Below are 18,849 nucleotides of genomic sequence, written 5' to 3' on the forward strand. Positions count from 1 at the left end.
CCCAAGGCGGTTTTCTCCTACCTCAGTAAATAGAACATACAATCAGGTTTTACACCGAAACGTTCCATTGCCCAGGGACCCACAGGAGACAGATGCCTTTTTCTATCTCAATTGCCCAGAGGCCTTCTTTCCTCTTATACTAATCCTCCTCAGCACAGACCCTTCACAGGTGTCAGGCTGGGGGACGATCAGGTCTTTCCCTTCCCGTGAGGCCATATTTCAGAATATCACATGGGGAGAAACCTTGGACAATACCTAGCTTTCCTAGGCAGAGGTCCCTGCAAATTCTGCAGTGTATGTATCCCTGGGTACTTAAGATTAAGAGAATGGTAATGATTTTTAACAAGCATACTGCCTTCAGGTACTTGTTTAACATAGCACACCCTGCACAGTCCTAAATCCGTTAAACCTTGAGTCACCACAGCACGTGTCTCTTGCAAGGACAGGGTTGGGGGTAGGGTTACAGATTAACAGCATCTCAAATGGAGAACAAAATGGAGTCTCTTATGTCTACTTCTTTCTATATAGACACAGTAACAGTCTGATCTCTCTTTCTTTTCCCCACATAGAATGTCTGCTTTTCCCTGACTTTGAGTTAGGTACCTATGGAAGTAGCATTAATTCAGATAAACTGCCATCATGCTGCATTATGCCATTTCTAAAGGCACTCAACATGTACTTTTAAAAAAATAGGAAAAGTAAGCATTTCAATCTAAGTGGAAATTTAACTCATTGACTTACCTTTCTATGTTAAAATTTCCCTATATGAGGTGTGTCTTAGATTACCAAATTGTAGAGGCTTTTGTTGGTGGAGGTAAGTGGTAGTGGTCATGAGTGTATAGAGGCAGACAAATATATTTACAATACATTTTATGTCATGAATTACATATTGAAATAAATAGGTGAATATATAAATTTATATTTGTGATGTTCAATTATTGGTCCTTCTTTCAAAGTGGACTCAAACCCAGTATCTCAAATTGAATAAGGTACAATTAAATCATAATCTCTCAAACTTATTTGAAAAATTTCCCACAATAGGCTACAGTTTTATTGCATATCATGTCTATATATAATATAAATATGTAAAACATAATATGTAATTTATAATAAGCCATAATTTATAATATCAACATTATATTTAGGTTTTTAAATATTACATATATGGGTTTGTCATTTAACATTATAATTTATTTCAACTCCCCCATCTCTCTTTCTAGTGTTGACAAATTTTTTTTTTTTTTTTTTTTTTTTTTTTTGAGATGAAGTTTCGTTCTTTTTGCCCAGGCTGGAGTGCAATGGCACGATCTCAGCTCACTGCAAACTCTGCCTCCTGGGTTCAAGCTATTCTCCTGCCTCAGCCTCCCGAGTAGTTCGGATTATAGGCATGCGCCACCATGCCTGGTTAATTTTGTATTTTTACTAGAGACGGGATTTCTCCATGTTGGTCAGGCTGGTCTTGAACTCGCGACCTCAGGTGATCCACCCGCTTCGGCCTCCCAAAGTGCTGGGATTACAGGCGTGAACCACCGCACCCAGCCCGTGTTAACACAATTTTAATGAGTGCATATGATGTTCAAGGACATTGCCTATGGTAGCATACAATTCCCAGGAATTAAACAAGAGGAATTATGAATAGTAACCCAACAACCTCTGGTGCTAGGGATTAAAATATAGTTAAGAGTGACTCTATAACACTCTGCAACACAAAGGTTACTATGTGGATACATCAGATATTAATTGTAGATTTTATTCTAAAGTTTATTCATTCAATTTCTTATGAAAGTGAAGCATTTAAACAAATTCAGCATTATTTCCTTAGTTAAGCTGGTATTTGCAGCTGAGTAAGGAATCAAACACATTAAGGTTGAGAATGCCTTACTGCCAGGGAGCTTACTGAGTGTATTCTCTGGTTTCTCACAATTACTTTGGAAGAAAATAATGAGAATAACTAAATTACTGTAATTAGAGGTACCAACAGTAAAATTTTGGTGACTACGTTTATCTTAACCTTTCTCGGTGTGTACATGAAATCACAGGTACCCTTGAGTAACCTGAGTGAGTTAGGCTTCCAAGTGCTAGAATGGGTAGCTAGGCAAGCACGAGCAGGGAAGAGAGGGCTCCCCAACCCTACCCACACCCCCATGTCCCTACTCACCCAATCCCCAACCAAGAATTATCAGACGACCATCAGCTGATGGTCAGGTAGTTGTTAAATTGTCTCTATAAAATAATAACTGGTGGCAGCCAGCACCAGGGAAAGGTAGACTCCCAACAGATAGAAAACACCTGAAACTGACGATCAGCTTCCAGATAAGATCTCAGAAGTCGGGTGAGCTCAAGTATGTACACTAAGAGACAAAATGGCAGAGTTTAACTGGTATATGACCCCAAAAGTAAATGCAACAAAATCAAAAATATATAAATGGGATGTAATTAAACTAAAAAGCTTCTGCACAGCAAGAGAAATAATAAACAGAGTAAACAGACAACCCACAGGATTGGAGAAAATATTTGCAAACTACACATCTGATAAAGAACTAGTATCCAGAATCTAAAAGGAACTCGAACAAATCACCAAGAAAAAAATAATCCCATTGACAAGTGGGCAAAGGACATGAATAGACATTTACTTTAAAAAAGATATACAAATAGCCAACAAACATGAAAAAAAAAATGCTCAACATCACTAATCATCAGGGAAATGCAAATCAAAACCACAATGAGATACCACCTTACTCCTGGAAGAATGTCCATTATTAAAAAGTCAAAAAACAGGCTGGGTATGGTGGCTCACACCTGTAGTCCCAGCACTTTGGGAGGCTGAGGCAGGTGGATCATGAGGTCAGGAGATGGAGACCATCCTGGCCAACATGGTGAAACCCCATTCCTGCTAAAATACAAAAAATTAGCCGGGCATGGTGGCGCGTGCTTGTAGTCCCAGCTACTTGGGAGGCTGAGGCAAGGGAATCACTTGAACCCAGGGGGCAGATGTTTCAGTGTGCTGAGATGGCGCCACTGCACTCCAGCCTGGCAACAGAGCAAACCTTCTCAAAAGAAGACAAAAAAAAAAAAAGAAAAAAGTAGAAAAACAATAGATAGTGGTGTAAATGTGGGGAAAAGGGAGTGCTTACACAATGCTAGTGAGAATGTAAATTAGTACAATCTCTATGGAAAAGAGTAAGGAGATTCCTTAAAGAGCTAAAAGTAGGTCTACCATTTGACACAGTAATCCTAGTACTGAGTATCTAACCAAAGGAAGAGAAGTCATTTTATGAAAAACACACTTGCACACATATGTTTATAGCAGCACAATTCACAATTGCAAAGGTGTGAAGCCAACCTAAGTGCCCATCAACTAATGAGAGGGTAAAGAAGATATGGTATTTACCCACTATGGGATACTACCCAGCCATTAAAAGGAATGAAATAATGTCTTTTGCAGCAACTCGGGTGGAGCTGGAGACCATTATTCTAAGCGAAGTAACACAGGAGTGGAAAACCAAAAACTGTATATTCTCACTTATAAGGGGGAGCTAAGCTACAGCTATGAGTTATGCAAAGGCATACAGAGTGATATAATAGACTTTAGAGATTCAGAAGGGGGAGGATGAGAGGGGGCCAGGAATAAAGAACTATAAATTAGATATAATGCACACTTCTTGGGTGGCAGATACACTAAAATATTAGAATTCACCACTATATAATTCATCCGTGTAACCAAAAACCACTTGTATCCCAAAAACTATTGAAATAAAGAAATGATAATAATTTTTTTTTCTTTTTTGAGACGGAGTCTCGCTGTTGCCCAGGCTGGAGCGCAGTGGCGCCACCTCGGCTCACCTCAAGCTCCGCCTCCCGGGTTGACGCCACTCTCCTGCCTCAGCCTCCCGAGTAGCTGGGACTACAGGCGCCCGCCACCACGCCCAGCTAGTTTTTTGTATTTTTAGTAGAGACGGGGTTTCACCGTGTTAGCCAGGATGGTCTCCATCTCCTGACCTCATAATCCACCCGCCTCGACCTCCCAAAGTGCTGGGATTACAGGCCTGAGCCATCACGCCTGGCCAATAATAAATTTTTAAGAAAGAAAATGGCTGGTGCAGTGGTTCACGCCTGTAATCTCAGCACTTTGGGAGTCCGAGGTGGGCGGATCACGAGGTCAGCAGTTCAAGACAAGCCTGGACAACATGGTGAAACCCCATCTCTACAAAAATACAAAAATTAGCCGGCATGATGGCAAAAACCTGTAATCCCAAGTACTCGGGAGGCTGAGGTGGGCGAATCACTTGAACCCAGGAGGCAGAGATTGCAGTGAGCCAAGATAGCACCACTACACTCCAGCCTGGGCGACAGAGGAAACTCTGTCAAAAAAAAAAAAAGAAAAGAAAAGAAAAGGAAAGGAAAAGGAGAAAGGAGAGGAAGCTAACTTATCTAAGGTCACATAGTAAGGGTGGATTCAGGATTGAAATGCAGGAATATTGACTCTGAAGACCAGAAAATTTCTCTACATCATGTCCAAATAAAAATATTTTTCTTTTACTCCCACTTTGCACTGTGTTTTATTGGATGTCAGACCATGCCAAATCAGTTTGTCTTGAAACTGGACAAACAGGTCAGGCAAAAGAAGAATGAGACTAAAATAGTTATCACCTTGTCTGACATTGAGAATAACAATCTTTACCCTACCCATTATGGAACACTTTTGTTTTGTTTTATTTTGTGTTTTAAGGTTTTAACTGGAAGAAAGTTTAAAAAAATTCAATACACTTATTAAATATTTCCAACACTGAAAGATTGCTGGTAGCACATCTTTTTTTTCCTTCTAAAATCCAGATGGGATTGTTCTGTTTTCTTTGTTCTGTATACAACTAAGAAAATTTTCTTTTATGATTCAATAAAACCTTTACCGACTAAATAGGCCCACATCCTGTAGCTGGTCCCTTAATGTCCTTCCCAAGGAACTTTGGTCTATATTTTCATCTGCCTCATTACTGCTTCCCTTGTGCATTAACCATCCCATACCCCACACTCACTTGCCTCCATGTTCTTGCTTATACAACTTACTCCCTTGAAATATCCTTTCCTCACCTCTGGGATCTACACTGTACCCTGGTTCTGCTCAAAGACCACACTGTCCTTAGAGCCTGTCATGATTCTTTCAGTCATACAGAGATAAGAGTCTTACACAGATAAGAGTCTATGTAAATACAGGTTCTGAATTTACAGACGTTCACTCAGTGACTGAACATGTTTAGTTAGCTTATTTTTATACTTGATGTGATATTAGTGGTTGGGATTTTGAGACCTCCTTGAAGAAGTTCACAGGTTCTACCTTATTTTTGGGGTATGTATGCACAAGTGTTATTTCCCCATCCAGCCTGTAAACTAACTGAGGTCAAGGATGTATGAGTCATCTCTGTAATCCCCACAACATTTAAGCCCATTACTTGCCTATAACAGATGCTCAATACATGTTGGTTGACTACATTTACTCTATGAATAATGAAAAAACAAATTAGTTTAATATAGATTTACAATTTAATACAGTGTGATTAAGTTGATAGAGTGTGGCATCTTATACTCCCTTTGTAAAACAGGGACAGTAATATCTATCTTGCATAGTTTTCTTGAAGATTAGAAATAAAATATGCAAAGTATCTGGTATATCTTTAATGTCCAATAAGTGATAACTCAATTAACAATGATAACTACACAAACCAAAGAATGGTATGGTATTACAGTGGGTACTTTTTAAATTAATTTTATTAATAATTTTAAAAGAGACAGAGAAGAAAATAAGTCAGTCACAAAAGCAGGTACAAAACAATGCAGAGAAAGGTTCAAAGATGAACAAAAAGGGAAACAGAATAATGAAATTAATCTCCCCAAATCCTAAATAAGATTTGCATAAGTAGATACCTTCTCTGCTCAAATAACAAAATGACACAAAGAAACTTGTACTGCACAACCACATCTAGAATTACAAAATTTTTAAAGAACCGTAAAGATACTGGTTCTGAAAATCCACCGCTTCTCTGTGGGAACATTCCTTATGCTATTTAGAACCAAGGTTATCATCACTAAGAAGTGGCACACAAACCCTTGAAAGGATATCGCAGACAATATAGAAACAGGATATCTGGTAAGTTTATCAGGGTTGTAAGTAGATTAGAAGAGCAGGAAGAAATTCTAAAATTCTAAAACGATATAATTTAAGTAGTGAGAAATCTTACCACATAGATAACAAACTGCATTAATAAACACTTTAAAAATTGAAATCATGGATAGGCATTATAAAAAGAAAAATTAAACATATCAAAAAATGTGTCCACTTAGATTTTTTTTAACAATGAGAACACTTGGACACAGGAAGGGGTATATCACACACCAGGACCTGTCCTAGGGCAGAGGGATGGGGGAGGGATAGCATATAGATATACATAGTGTATACATATACATACGTATATGTATAGTATATATTAGGAGATAGATATACATAGTGTATACATAGATATACATAGTGTATACATATGTAACAAACCTGCACGTTGTGCACATGTACCCTAGAACTTAAAGTATAATAAAAAAAAAAAGAAAATAAAATAAAATGAAGAAAACTAAAACAAAAAAAACACACCTATTTTACCTTCATGGACATAATGCCCTGATTATCACATAAATATATAAATACAAAACCTCTGGAACTGAAATGCTGAAAATTTAGTATAAGCTTACATGAAAGCTAAGAGGCTGTGGTCCCACATACAGCTATAACTGTTATAAAACTCTGTTCTGGTTTCTGATCATCCACTTCTTTGTATAGACTCCGTGCCTCCACTTTAGTAAATAGAAATAACCTGATCAAGCAACAGATCTGGAGCAGAAACTCTGTCCAGAATTTATTCCATAAACTTCTATAATGTGAAACTCATTCTTGTGCATAATAAGTGCTTTTTAGTCAAAGAATCTCTCACTAAAAGACAAATCCTTCTTGAAATAAAAACTCTCATCAATATCAAATAAGAGTTGAAGTTAGCTAACAGCTGGTTAAGAGCAAAGCCCTAAGAGAACTGGATAGGCACCTTAAGCAAGAACATTGGTAGAGGAATGGTAGGGGTAAACTGTAAGGAAAGCAAAATGGAAAAAGAGCAAAAGAGAAGGACATGAAGGAGTCCTGTTACCGTACAATGTCTCTGGTTGGGCTTTGAGAGCCATATACATTTGCAATCACTTTTCTTCACACATCTGGGTGTGATAAGGATTTAAAGCACCTATTTCACTCCGGTTTTGAAATCCTAATATGTTAACCTGGAGGATGGGTAGAGGAGGCTGGCACGACAAGACAGGGAAAGGAGCAAGACAACAGAAACATTTGTTTTTCTGAAACTTCATCAGCCTTCTGAAAACAGTATTTGATCCTTATGAGGTGCTTAGAAACCATATTTTTCTGGAACCCCTCCTGCAGAAAAGCCACTGGAAAATAAAAGAGGATATGAACCAGAACCAAGCCCGTGGAGTACCCAGATATTCAAACTCAGTTTTCAGAGCTTTATTTGATTTTAAGTTTATGTTTATTATCTGGCTATACCAAGAGATATTGTCTAAGTGTTTTCAACTTTCATATTAAAGTAAAATTTAAAATTTAAAGAATGTCCTGCTGTGATGCTGAAGAGCAAAAAATCAATAGGACAGTGAAAGATACTACAGTAGAGTCATTGGTGCAGTGGGAAAGAGGATTTTTTGAATCAGGCAGACATTTGTTAGGATACTGGCTCTTTTTTAAAACTTTGTGTACATATCTTGACTTCTTTTTGCTTCAACTTTCTTATTTATATATTTTTTTAAAATCTGCCTTGCAAAGATATGAGGATGAAATACTGTATGAAAAGCTCTTAGCATATAACAATACCTAGTGATAAGGTTTGACTGTGTCCCCAACAAAATCTCATCTTGAATTGTAGCTCCCATAATTTCCACATATTGCGGGAAGGACCCTGTGGGAGGTAATTGAATTGTGGTGGTGGGTTATTCCCATGCTGTTCTCATGATAGGGGATACGTCTCACGAGATCTGATGGCTTTATAAAGGGCAATTCCCCTGTACTTCTCTCTTGCCTTTTGCCATGTAAGACGTGTGTTTGCTTCTCCTTCACCTGCCATGATTGTGTGGCCTCCCCAGCCATGTGGAACTGTGAGTTCATTAAATCTTTTTTTCTTTATAAATTACCCAGTCTCAGATATTTCTTCACAGCAGTATGAAAATGGACTAAAGCAGTAAATCGGTACCAGGATTAGTGGGGCGCTGCTGTAAAGATAACTAAAAATGTGGGAAAATGTGGAAGCAACTTTGGAAATGGGTAACAGGCAGAGGTTGGATAGTTAGGAGGGTTGAAGAGAAAACAAGAAAATGTGAGAATGTTTGGAACTTCCTAGAGACTTGCAGGGCTTGGGAGACAGGAAAATTTTGGAAAGTTTGGAACTTCCTAGAGACTTCTTGAATGGCTTTGATCAAAACACTGATAGTGATATGGACAATGAAGTGCAGGCTGAGGTGGTCTCAGATGGAGATGAGGAACTTCTTGGGAACTAGAGCAAAGGTGACTCTCGCTATGCTTAAGCAAAGAAACTGTTGGTTTTTTGCCCCTGCCCTAGAGAATTTTGAACTTGAGAGAGATAGGGTATCTGATGGAAAAAATTTCTAAGCAGCAAAGCATTCAAGAGGTGACAAAGCATAAAAGTTTGGAAAACTTGCAGCCTGACAATGCAGCAGAAAAGAAAAACCCATTTTCTGGGGAGAAATTCATGCCAGCTGAAGAAATTTGCATAAGTAACAAGAAGCCAAATGCTAATCACCAAGATGATGGGGAAAATATCTTCAGGGCTTGCCAGAGACCTTCACAGCAGCCCCTCCCACCCCAGGCCCTGAGTCTTAGGGAGGAAAAATGATTTCCAGGGCCCTCCTGCTGTATACATCCTTGGAACTTGGTGCCTTGTATCGCAGCCACTACAGTCGTGGTTAAAAGGGCCAAGATATAGCTCGAGCTGTGGCTTCAGAGAATGCAAGCCCCAAGCCTCGGCAGCTTCCATATGGTATTGACCCTACGGGTGCAGAGAAGTCAAGAATTGAGGTTAGGGAACCTCTTCCTAGATTTCAGAAGATGTACAGAAACACCTGGATGTCCAGGCAGAGGTTTGCTGTAGGGGCAGGGCCCTCATGGTGAACCTCTGCTAGGGCAGTGCAGAAGGAGCATGTGGGGTTGGAGTCCCCCCACACAGAGTCCCCAGTGGGATACTGCCTAGTGGAGCTGTGAGAAGAGGGCCACTGTCCTCCAGCCCCCAAAATGGTAGATCCACCAACAGTTTGTACCGTGCACCTGGAAAAACCACACAGACACTCAACACCAGTCCATGAAATCAGCCAGGAGGAGCACCGTATCCTACAAAACCGCAGAGGTGAAGCGGTCCAAGACCATGGAGGTCCACCTCTCGCATCAGCATGACCTGTATGTGAGACATGGAGTCAAAGGAGATCATTTTGGAATGTTAAGGCTTAATGACTGCCCATTGGATTTTGGACTTATGTGGGGCCTGTAGCCCCTTTGTTTTGGCCAATTTCTCCCATTTGGAATGGGTATATTTACCGAATGCCTGTACCCCAATTGTATCTAGGAAGTAACATGCTTTTGATTTTGCAGGCTCATAGACAAAAGGGACTTGCCTTGTCTCAGATAAGACTTTGAACTTGTTTTGAAATGTGAGGACGTAAGGTTTGGGAGGGACCAGGGGCAGAATTATGTGATTTGGCTGTGTCTCCAGCCAAATCTCATTTTGAATTATAGCTCCCATGATCCCCATGTGTCATGGAAGGGACCCAGTGGGAGGTAATTGAATCATGGGGGCAGGTTTTCCCCATGCTCTTCTTGTGACAGTGACATTTCACAGGATCTGATGGTTGTATAAAGGGCAGTTCCTTTGTACTTCTCTCTTGCCCACCACCATGTAAGATGTCCTTTGCTCCTCCTTCTTCTTCCACCATGATTGTGAGGCCTCCCCAGCCATCTGAAACTATGAGTCCATTAAACCTCTTTTTCTTTATAAATTGCCCCATCTCAGTTATTTCTTCATAGCAGTATGAAAATGGACTAACACCCCTAGCAATACAACACTTTAATAAATTTTAACTGTAATCATTAACTAAAATTCTAGGATACTGTGGCATTGACCAAAGCATGAAGTGCTCAAAAATATTATGCCACTTCACTACTTTCATATATGGCCCTTTCTTGATTCTAAGACTTCTGAAAAAAAAAATAAAGAAATATGTAAGCCCACAGGTCAAGATGTTTAGGAAATTCTAATAGCTGCAACTGGTAAAATGCTGCAAGTGTAGGATTTGTCTTCCAGAGTACATGCAAACATAGACCTAGCCCCTTTTGTACCTCATCATTATAAATACCATAACACAGCAATCCAATGGATGCTTAAATGTGACTATTTTTAAGACATAATGTACTGAGCCTCTTCAATAGCTTTAAAATCTCACACATCTGTAGTACACGTTGCCCTGCCAATATATGCGAGTTTAGGAGCTGAATAACCTAAAATGGGTAATGTACTACTTTACAGCCAAATATGAGGTAGGGTCACTGTGACCAGTAATCTGAGGTAAATTGTTTTTTCATCTATAGTAGAGGAAGGCATCAAGATATCAATTTACTTGTCAAAACTAGTTATAATTATTACAGGCACATTGTACTATATGTTTGTATCTGGAAATTAGCCTCTGCAAAGCTTATGTTATTACCACCTACACATTTTGCTTTCTCACTTTTCTTACAAATATATACTTAAAACTTTATTTAGTCTGTAGAAATACCCACAAATATGGCCAAAATATTATGCAGATAAGACTTATTAACAAGTTAAGATCCAGATGCAGGTTAAGACTTATTAAGTCTTATTCAATGTAGATAAGATTTATTCACAAGCTAAGATCTTAAGCTAACAAATGATCAGTGTGCCAACTGGAAACCAGAAATTCAAAACACAGTCTAACCTCTGCACTCTTCCGTATCCATATGAAGAACTTATTTTTTCATGTAAATGGAACAAAATATATTATTGCAAAATCAAAGATTTTTTGACATGACATTATAGTTCATATTGAACTTAGCTATTAGACAGCCCGACCAGTAAGTCCCATCTAGCATGGATTTTAACACCAAGATTTACAGCATAAAGAGCAGGCACACACATACAAATCACCAATGGCATAAGTGCTACTAAGAAATGAAGAAAAAAAATCATGCATCCACAGAGATACAAGAAAGAAAATGAATAGGAAAAGTAAACTATCTCATTTCTTCTTCAAAATAAAATGCTTCCTGTAGGCTTTTTATTATATAATGCTATTATATTACTAATTATAGTATATAATTATATTATATTACTAATGTACTTTTATGTTAAAATTAAATTACTTTTAATGGCAAAAAGACATAATTACTTGTGCACCAGCCTAATATTTACATACTGTTTCTTCATTTTAAAATGCAAATACATGTATACTGTCACACTAGATTACCATGTTATATTCTTATAAAAATAGATGGGATCACAGATAGTTACTATCAAAAATGTGTGATTTGTAAGACAAAAATGCTGGTGAACTATGTTCACATTACCAGCTATTTATTTCTAGAGTTTTATAGAAAACTTTAAATCACAGAAAGATATTTGTAGTGTCAGGAGGCATCCGACCATACGGGCCAAACTTAAGTAAACTTTATAGTTTTGAGTTTCTAAATTACTGTTACATACTTTATTTTACTCAAAAAACATTGTCATATGGACCTTAGACCATGTCTAATGTCCACAAAAAGGAAAAGAATGTAAACTTGTGAAAGATAGCCTTTTAAAAATCTGAAATACAAATATATTTATAGTTAAAATGATGATAAGGTTTGTAACACCCAGTGCAGGAGGTTGTGGAAGAATAAAGATACTATTCTCTTGTGCCCCAACTTCTAAATTCCCCCAACAACATTTCCCAGTCTACATTTTCCTATTTTTTTTCCTGTCTTGCAAACATTTACATCATATATTGCACTTGGATGACATTTTGGAACACCCAAGCTGCTACTGTAACAATGGAATTGATACTAACTTTTAAATCCAAATAACAGAAATATTTCTGATGCTTTGATGATTGCCAAGGGGCCATCTTGGTAGATCTCTTAGGCTTCCTAGAATTGACTCAAATAGGAGATATCTAAATCTTCTTTTGTTGAATCCTAAAAAGATTAGATATCCACATAGCATATACAAAATGAGATAAATTATGTAAAGTCCCTCTTAGAGAGCCTGAAATGTTATAAGTTTCAATAATTGGTAGCTCCTGCTGCTAGACAAATTAACTGAAAAGTTGTCAGCCTTCAGCTCCATCTTGTCCTTGTTCTGCCGCTAAGGCAGTATTAAGTAACCCCTAAGCCATTTTTTATTTTCTGTCCCATTTCAAAGGTAGGACACGTCTTTGAACACTTATTTGTTTTGGCTGTCTTACAAGAAATAACGATTTCAAGAGATTTAAAATGTATAAATTTCTGAAATTTTCCATGTAAACGTAACAAAATATTATAGCAAAATCAAAGATTTTTCTGACATTATAGTTCATACTGAATTTAGATATTAGACAGCCCTACCAATGAGTCCCATTTAGCATGGATTTTAACACCAAGATTTACAGCATTATTATAAGTGATGAATTCTCCTTTAAAAATGTCCATTTATAGAGGAGCCCAAATTTGATTCAAATGCTTTGACTGTCCTTATCAATTTCCATCTCATGGAGATGATGACTTGCCTCTGAAACAAAATCTATTCCATGATTCATGAAGTTGTCTGTAAGTTAAATGGTAAAATATATATATAAGCTGAAAAACTAGTAACAGCATGCCAAAGTGAGGAGAGTTGCAGAAGGAAAAATTATAATCCTAGTGTCTTTCTGAGCATAAGGACAATATTTACCGAAAGAGGTGTGTTATTGAAAAATACTCGAAAGTTGTGATAATGCACTGTTGTACTCCCAAGCAATACTTACATTTGAAACGGATAGTAGGCGCAGGTAACTTGAACAAATGGGATGTATATGGTGATATTAGAAAAGAGGCTAGTTCTTCCTCCACTGCCTATCAAATTCATTTTATAGGGCCAGTTTTTTTTTTTGTTTTGTTTTGTTTTTTTCTTTTTTTTAATTCTGCTGACACTAACTGTAATCTCAAACAGGCTGCACTACTTTCCATTGACATTCAAAAGAAAAAAAAAAGCCCTCTGGTCACTTTTAGTTCCCCCAAAAGGCGCAGTTCTGGATTAATATGTCTAGTTCACTTCGCACTTTATGTAAATCAAATCTCCTTCCCTCCCACTATATCAGGTTCAAAGTCTACATTTGAGAAAGAGGGTCTAGGTTATTTCTCTATTTTTCATCCTAGTTTCTCTCCTTCTGCCTTCCTTTTTCTCCTACAATTAAACAAAGCTGTTCTATCTCCTCTAGCTAGAGTTGAAACTTAAAGGGGAAGAGTTAATGAAGGAAGAAATGTCTTCCTTGATTCCTTTGCCCAGGGCAGTATCTAAAACTGACTCTTTCTCTTAAGACCACTTTCTTGAATTCTTTGGAGATCCCACCCCTCATTCATGGTCTGACACCTGCAGTATCTTTGGCAGGGTAAATACATCTCCTCTGGCTAATCACTTCCAATTTCTCCCTGCAGCTTTAGATATTCAACATACACTTTTAGCCTCTTTCTGCTAAACTCTCATCACCATTCCATATGATCCAATCATTCTAAATATAAGACAGCCCCAAACTAGCTCTGGGTAACCCACCGCTGGCTGGCGTGAAGTTCTTTTTTAATGTGGCCCTCTCTTCCATTCACCTCCTGGCAGGTGGACCCAGCCACAGCCTTTTGCCTTTTAGACTTCTTAAATTTCTTAAATATGAATTGGACACCAGTCCCCTGTGTCTCCCAAACTGCAGAGGACAAATATAAAGCACTCTGAGCAAACTTAAAGTTATGCTCCCTAGGCTTTAAATCAAAAGAAAGAATAGCTTACCTTTCCCTAACAGAAGTGAAAGTGGGACTCACAGTACAACTCTCTCTACAGAAACGACTTTTATCTTTATCTACCCTTTGATCTCTAGTGCACCTCTCTATCTGCACAACCTGTTACACATGCTGGCAATGAGAGTTTTCACAAACCCTGTTCTTGTATATTTTACAACTTTATTTTACAAGTTCCCTAGGTGGTCCAAAACAGGTTCTCCAAACCAAGGTATATGAATATTTAGAATGCATAAAATTTTCCAAGGGGTACATGAACATGAATAGTTTTAAGAGAAGTCACTTTCAATTCTTCATTTTCCATGTAGATCCTTTTGAAAAGCCAACCTCTCTGAAAATGTATCTTAAGTTTAGTCATCATGCTAGTCCTTCTTTCCCAACTCTTGGCTTCTGCATAATTTCCTTTTCAAATGTTACAAAAGGAAGGACTTATCTCTCACCTATTCTAAATCTTACTGTGGCATATTTCATCCTCCTCTCCTATAATCAAATAATTCATGCCTCCTGGGGTAGAATCACAAGAGACCATATTTCTCTAAGTCTCCTGTTTAGCACTGGCCAAATACCTTACGTTTTGTAGTTACTTTTCCAACAGAAGATTTCATTGTACACTTAAAATCAAAATATATATATACGCAGATAAAGATCAAGATCACATAATGAGAACAGAACTGATAATAAACCCTCTATCAATCTAGCAATAAGTAGAACACAGACATGGTTCACATTGCACAGTGATTTTCATTGCTTCCCCAAAAGCAATCTAGCTAACAATGCATTAAACCTTAGAAAACCAGTTTCCTTTATTTAAGATTAATTACTCCTGTTCAGAGAATGATAAACTCTGATTCTACTAGATTCATAATAAGAAACATAATCATTTTCAATTGTGAAAGAAATTCTAATCAATATAGATATAAAATTCTCAAAAATATTTATTTCTGTTGCTCTGTCAAGATTTTTGAAGCTGCTTAGAGACCAGCCAGATTAAAAATTTTTAATTTGGCAAAGATAAATAAATCTTTGCTCAGCTTATCAAAGAAAGTTCTGCAGTAGACAAATGTCCAATTTAATTTTTTTAGGCTGATATAATCTATGTGTAGCTTCAAAAACAAGGTGACTATAAGAGATAAACAGATACAGTTAATAATCCTTTTTTCAATCTAGATAAAATTGTAAGGTATATTTCTCAGAAGTCAGCAAAATGAAAGATTCTAGTAACTAAAGTATTTTTCTGTAAAAATTTTGAATGTTTTCAACAAACTTGAAAGAAAACCAATGTATCAATTGACAGTAATTTTTGATATTGCAATACAGTTTGAATTTTGACATATAACTATAGAGGGTTCAAATAACCAAGTGACATTACTATAGTAAAATGCCTTCCCTCAACAACATCTTCATGTAAACATATTTCCTAGTGCTTACCTCTATAAAATAATAACAGAACTGATAATAAACCTTGTATCAATCTAGCAATAAGCAGAGCACAGCCATGGTTCAACATTGCACAGTGACCTTCGTAGAGAAAATATAAATCTAGGGTGTCTGTAAGTGAAAACCCCCTTTCCACATTAGGTGCTCATAGATTTCAAGAAAGAAACATGGGCCCATGCACAAGACAGTGCTTCAAAAGACAGTGTCTATGTACATCTTTCTTCCCATTCTGGTCAGCTTGCCTTAGTGGCTCAGCAACAGTATAAAATGTTGGGCCAGTGCAGTGGTCTGTAATCCCAGCACTTTGGGAGGCCAAGGTGGGCAGATTATTTAAGTCCAGAAGTTTGAGGCCAGCCTTGGCAACATGATGACACCCCATCTTTACACACACACACACACACACACACACACACAGACACACACACACACACACACAAATTAGCCAGAAGTAGTGGTGCATGTCTGTAGTCCCAGCTACTAGGGAGGCTGACATGGGAGGATCTCTTTAGCTCAGGAGGTAGAGGCTGCAGTGAGCTGTGATCGTACCACCACACTCCAACCTGAGTGACAGAGTGAGACTCTGTCTCAGAAATAACACGCACACACACACACACAAAAAAAACAAAAACAAAAACAAAACACAAGGAAAAGAAATGTGCAGACATACTGCAGTTAGAGCAAGCTATTCCTAAACAAGGTGATATTCCCACCTCTACAAATTTAGCTGTGCACAGAGAAGAAAAAGTGCTTAGAATGCTGGTCCTGGGGAATAGTAAATTATCCCAGCAAGAGGCTTGCATAACATTTTTTTTATATATTTAGATATTTTTCAACACCTGGGAGTGGGTGGTACACTCAAGCCACTAATACCAATGGCTAAAAAGCTTAATTCACATAAAATAACAGATTCTTCTACTGGTATTTTGCTAACAATTGCTTACCATCTTGTCAGGAAGATGATGATGATAGTAACATAGCAGGCACTTAACAAAGCACCATAAGTGTGCTGTGAAATGACCAAGCTAGTCTCATGAAAATCAGGAACAAATAAAGGTTGCCAGCTAATATCATTATTATTCATCACTGTTTTGATATTTTTTGCATTAGCTAATACAAGCAAATGAGAAAATGAAATTAATACATAAATATTGTAAATTTAAAAACAAAATATATTTAATTATAGAAAATTACTAATACTTGCAAAACACAAAAAAGTCCCTATATTGTAATTAATAAAAGAATTTCATACAGAAACATGATACAAAATATATAAAACCAAAGGCTTTTCTTTATACTGGCAGTATAATACAAAAATTAAAATAAAAATGAAACAGCATTCACAATAACAATCGAACCATAAAGTACCACAGAAAACTTTAACAAAAATGTGCAACTGTATGAAGAAGAATACAAAATTTTATATTGAAGTTCATCTTGCATGAATTAAGAAAAACTATCATGCTTACTGGACCAAAGAAAACCCATAATATTATTAAAACCTTTATCTTTCCTAAATAAATATAAATATATAATGCAATTTTAATCATAATTTTATTGAGATACTAATTTTTATTTGAATTTTCCTTTATAATTTTCAATTATTTTTAATTTTAATTATTTTTTATTTTGTTTATTTCTACTTTTTAGTTTGACTTTAAATTTTACAAGGAAGAATAAATATGTAAGATTTGCCTAAAAATATTGAAAAAGACGGTAGGTACCTGACATAGGAGATACTAAAGCTTTCTGTGATATTAATTTGATTAAAATACCATGTTATGATCACAAAAAATGTACAAGTTACTGTACAAAACTGAGTTTATAACTACAACCAATATAAATATAAATGAAAATGTGTTATATGATAAATACTTCAGCAGAAATATACATATACATAATAAATACATAATAGCTCAGCAGAGAAAGTACAGCTTATTTAATAAATGATTTTATTTTATTTTATTTTATTTTATTTTATTATTATTATTTTTTGAGACAGAATCTCGCTCTGTCGCCCAGGCTGGAGTGCAGTGGCCGGATCTCAGCTCACTGCAAGCTCCGCCTCCCAGGTTTATGCCATTCTCCTACCTCAGCCTCCCGAGTAGCTGGGACTATAGGCGCCCACCACCACGCCCGGCTACACGCCCGGCTAGTTTTTTGTATTTTTTTTTTTTTAAGTAGAGACGGGGTTTCACCATGTTAGCCAGGATGGTCTCGATCTCCTGACCTCGTGATCCGCCCGTCTCAGCCTCCCAAAGTGCTGGGATTACAGGCTTGAGCCACTGCGCCCGGCCAATAAATGATTTTATAATTATAATTAGATCTTCATTCAGCAAGAAAAGAGTGGTATTCCTGCATAATGCCATGTTTAAAGATGAAAAAGAGCAATGGATTAGGGATTTTAATGTTAAAATAAAATGTAAAAAACTGTGAAAAATAAGAGTAATGTTAGGTTAAAGAAAAACTTTTTTTAAAAAGACAAAAAAAAATAAGAAACTATAATGGAAAAAAATTATAGAGTCTGCTTCTTTAATAGTACAAATTTACACAAAGGGAAAAAATACCATAAATAAGTTTTTTAAAAAATAGAGAACATGTTTGAAATGTATATGAGAGGTAAGCTTTATAACTCTAATGTAAAATAGAGAACTTCTACAAATTGAAAAGAAAAAGCAAACGTGGGTAAAATGTATGAACTGGGGTTTATAAAAGAGGAAAATGGCAAATAGACAAAAATTATTATAACCTTTTTATAAAAGATGCTAAATCTCACTAGTATCCAAGGAAATGTGATTGAAAAGTAGCACAATACCCTCATTTTTGCATATAGTAAATTAAAACTTTTTTTTGAAAGATTTATCACATACAATGGAATGGGGTGAAGTGATGGGATTGTATATTGCAGTACACGATGTTTCTTCGTTCCACTTTTGGAAATTCATTCTGCAGAAATAGATATTCTTATCTAAGGGTTTATGGACTAACCATGATTTAGATATACATGCTGACCTAGAGGGATGTCCGTAGTTCATAAATGATTACAGCAACAAGTCAAGATATGTATGTAATGATGATCCCATATTTGTGAGTAAAAGTTGTAGGTGAGCATATGTGTATAATTACATACATCATGTATGTTTTACGTGCGCATAGAAAGAAATGTAAAAAGATATGTGCAAAATTGTTTTTTTATATACTCCTCTGTTACTTGGCTTTGAAAAAATAATGTTCTCAGTTTTGAACTTCAATAGAAAACTCAAAAAAAAAGTGTATATGTGAGTGTTAAGTGTGTA

General features: G+C 36.7%; 1 protein-coding gene across 2 annotated transcripts in view; it reads right to left on the reverse strand.

The window, feature by feature from the left end:
• The window catches only part of SLCO1A2 (solute carrier organic anion transporter family member 1A2), a 143,163-nt gene extending 126,560 nt beyond the window's left edge, over window positions 1–16,603 (reverse strand). For both annotated transcript variants that reach the window (XM_023209098.1, XM_026452223.1), the window contains exon 1: window positions 16,498–16,603. The gene's annotated coding sequence lies outside the window, so the exon portion shown is untranslated. The remainder of the gene's footprint in view (window positions 1–16,497) is intronic.
• Window positions 16,604–18,849: the final 2,246 nt, after the last annotated feature.

Source organism: Piliocolobus tephrosceles, chromosome 10, assembly GCF_002776525.5.
Source record: "Piliocolobus tephrosceles isolate RC106 chromosome 10, ASM277652v3, whole genome shotgun sequence".
Lineage (NCBI taxonomy): Eukaryota > Metazoa > Chordata > Mammalia > Primates > Cercopithecidae > Piliocolobus > Piliocolobus tephrosceles.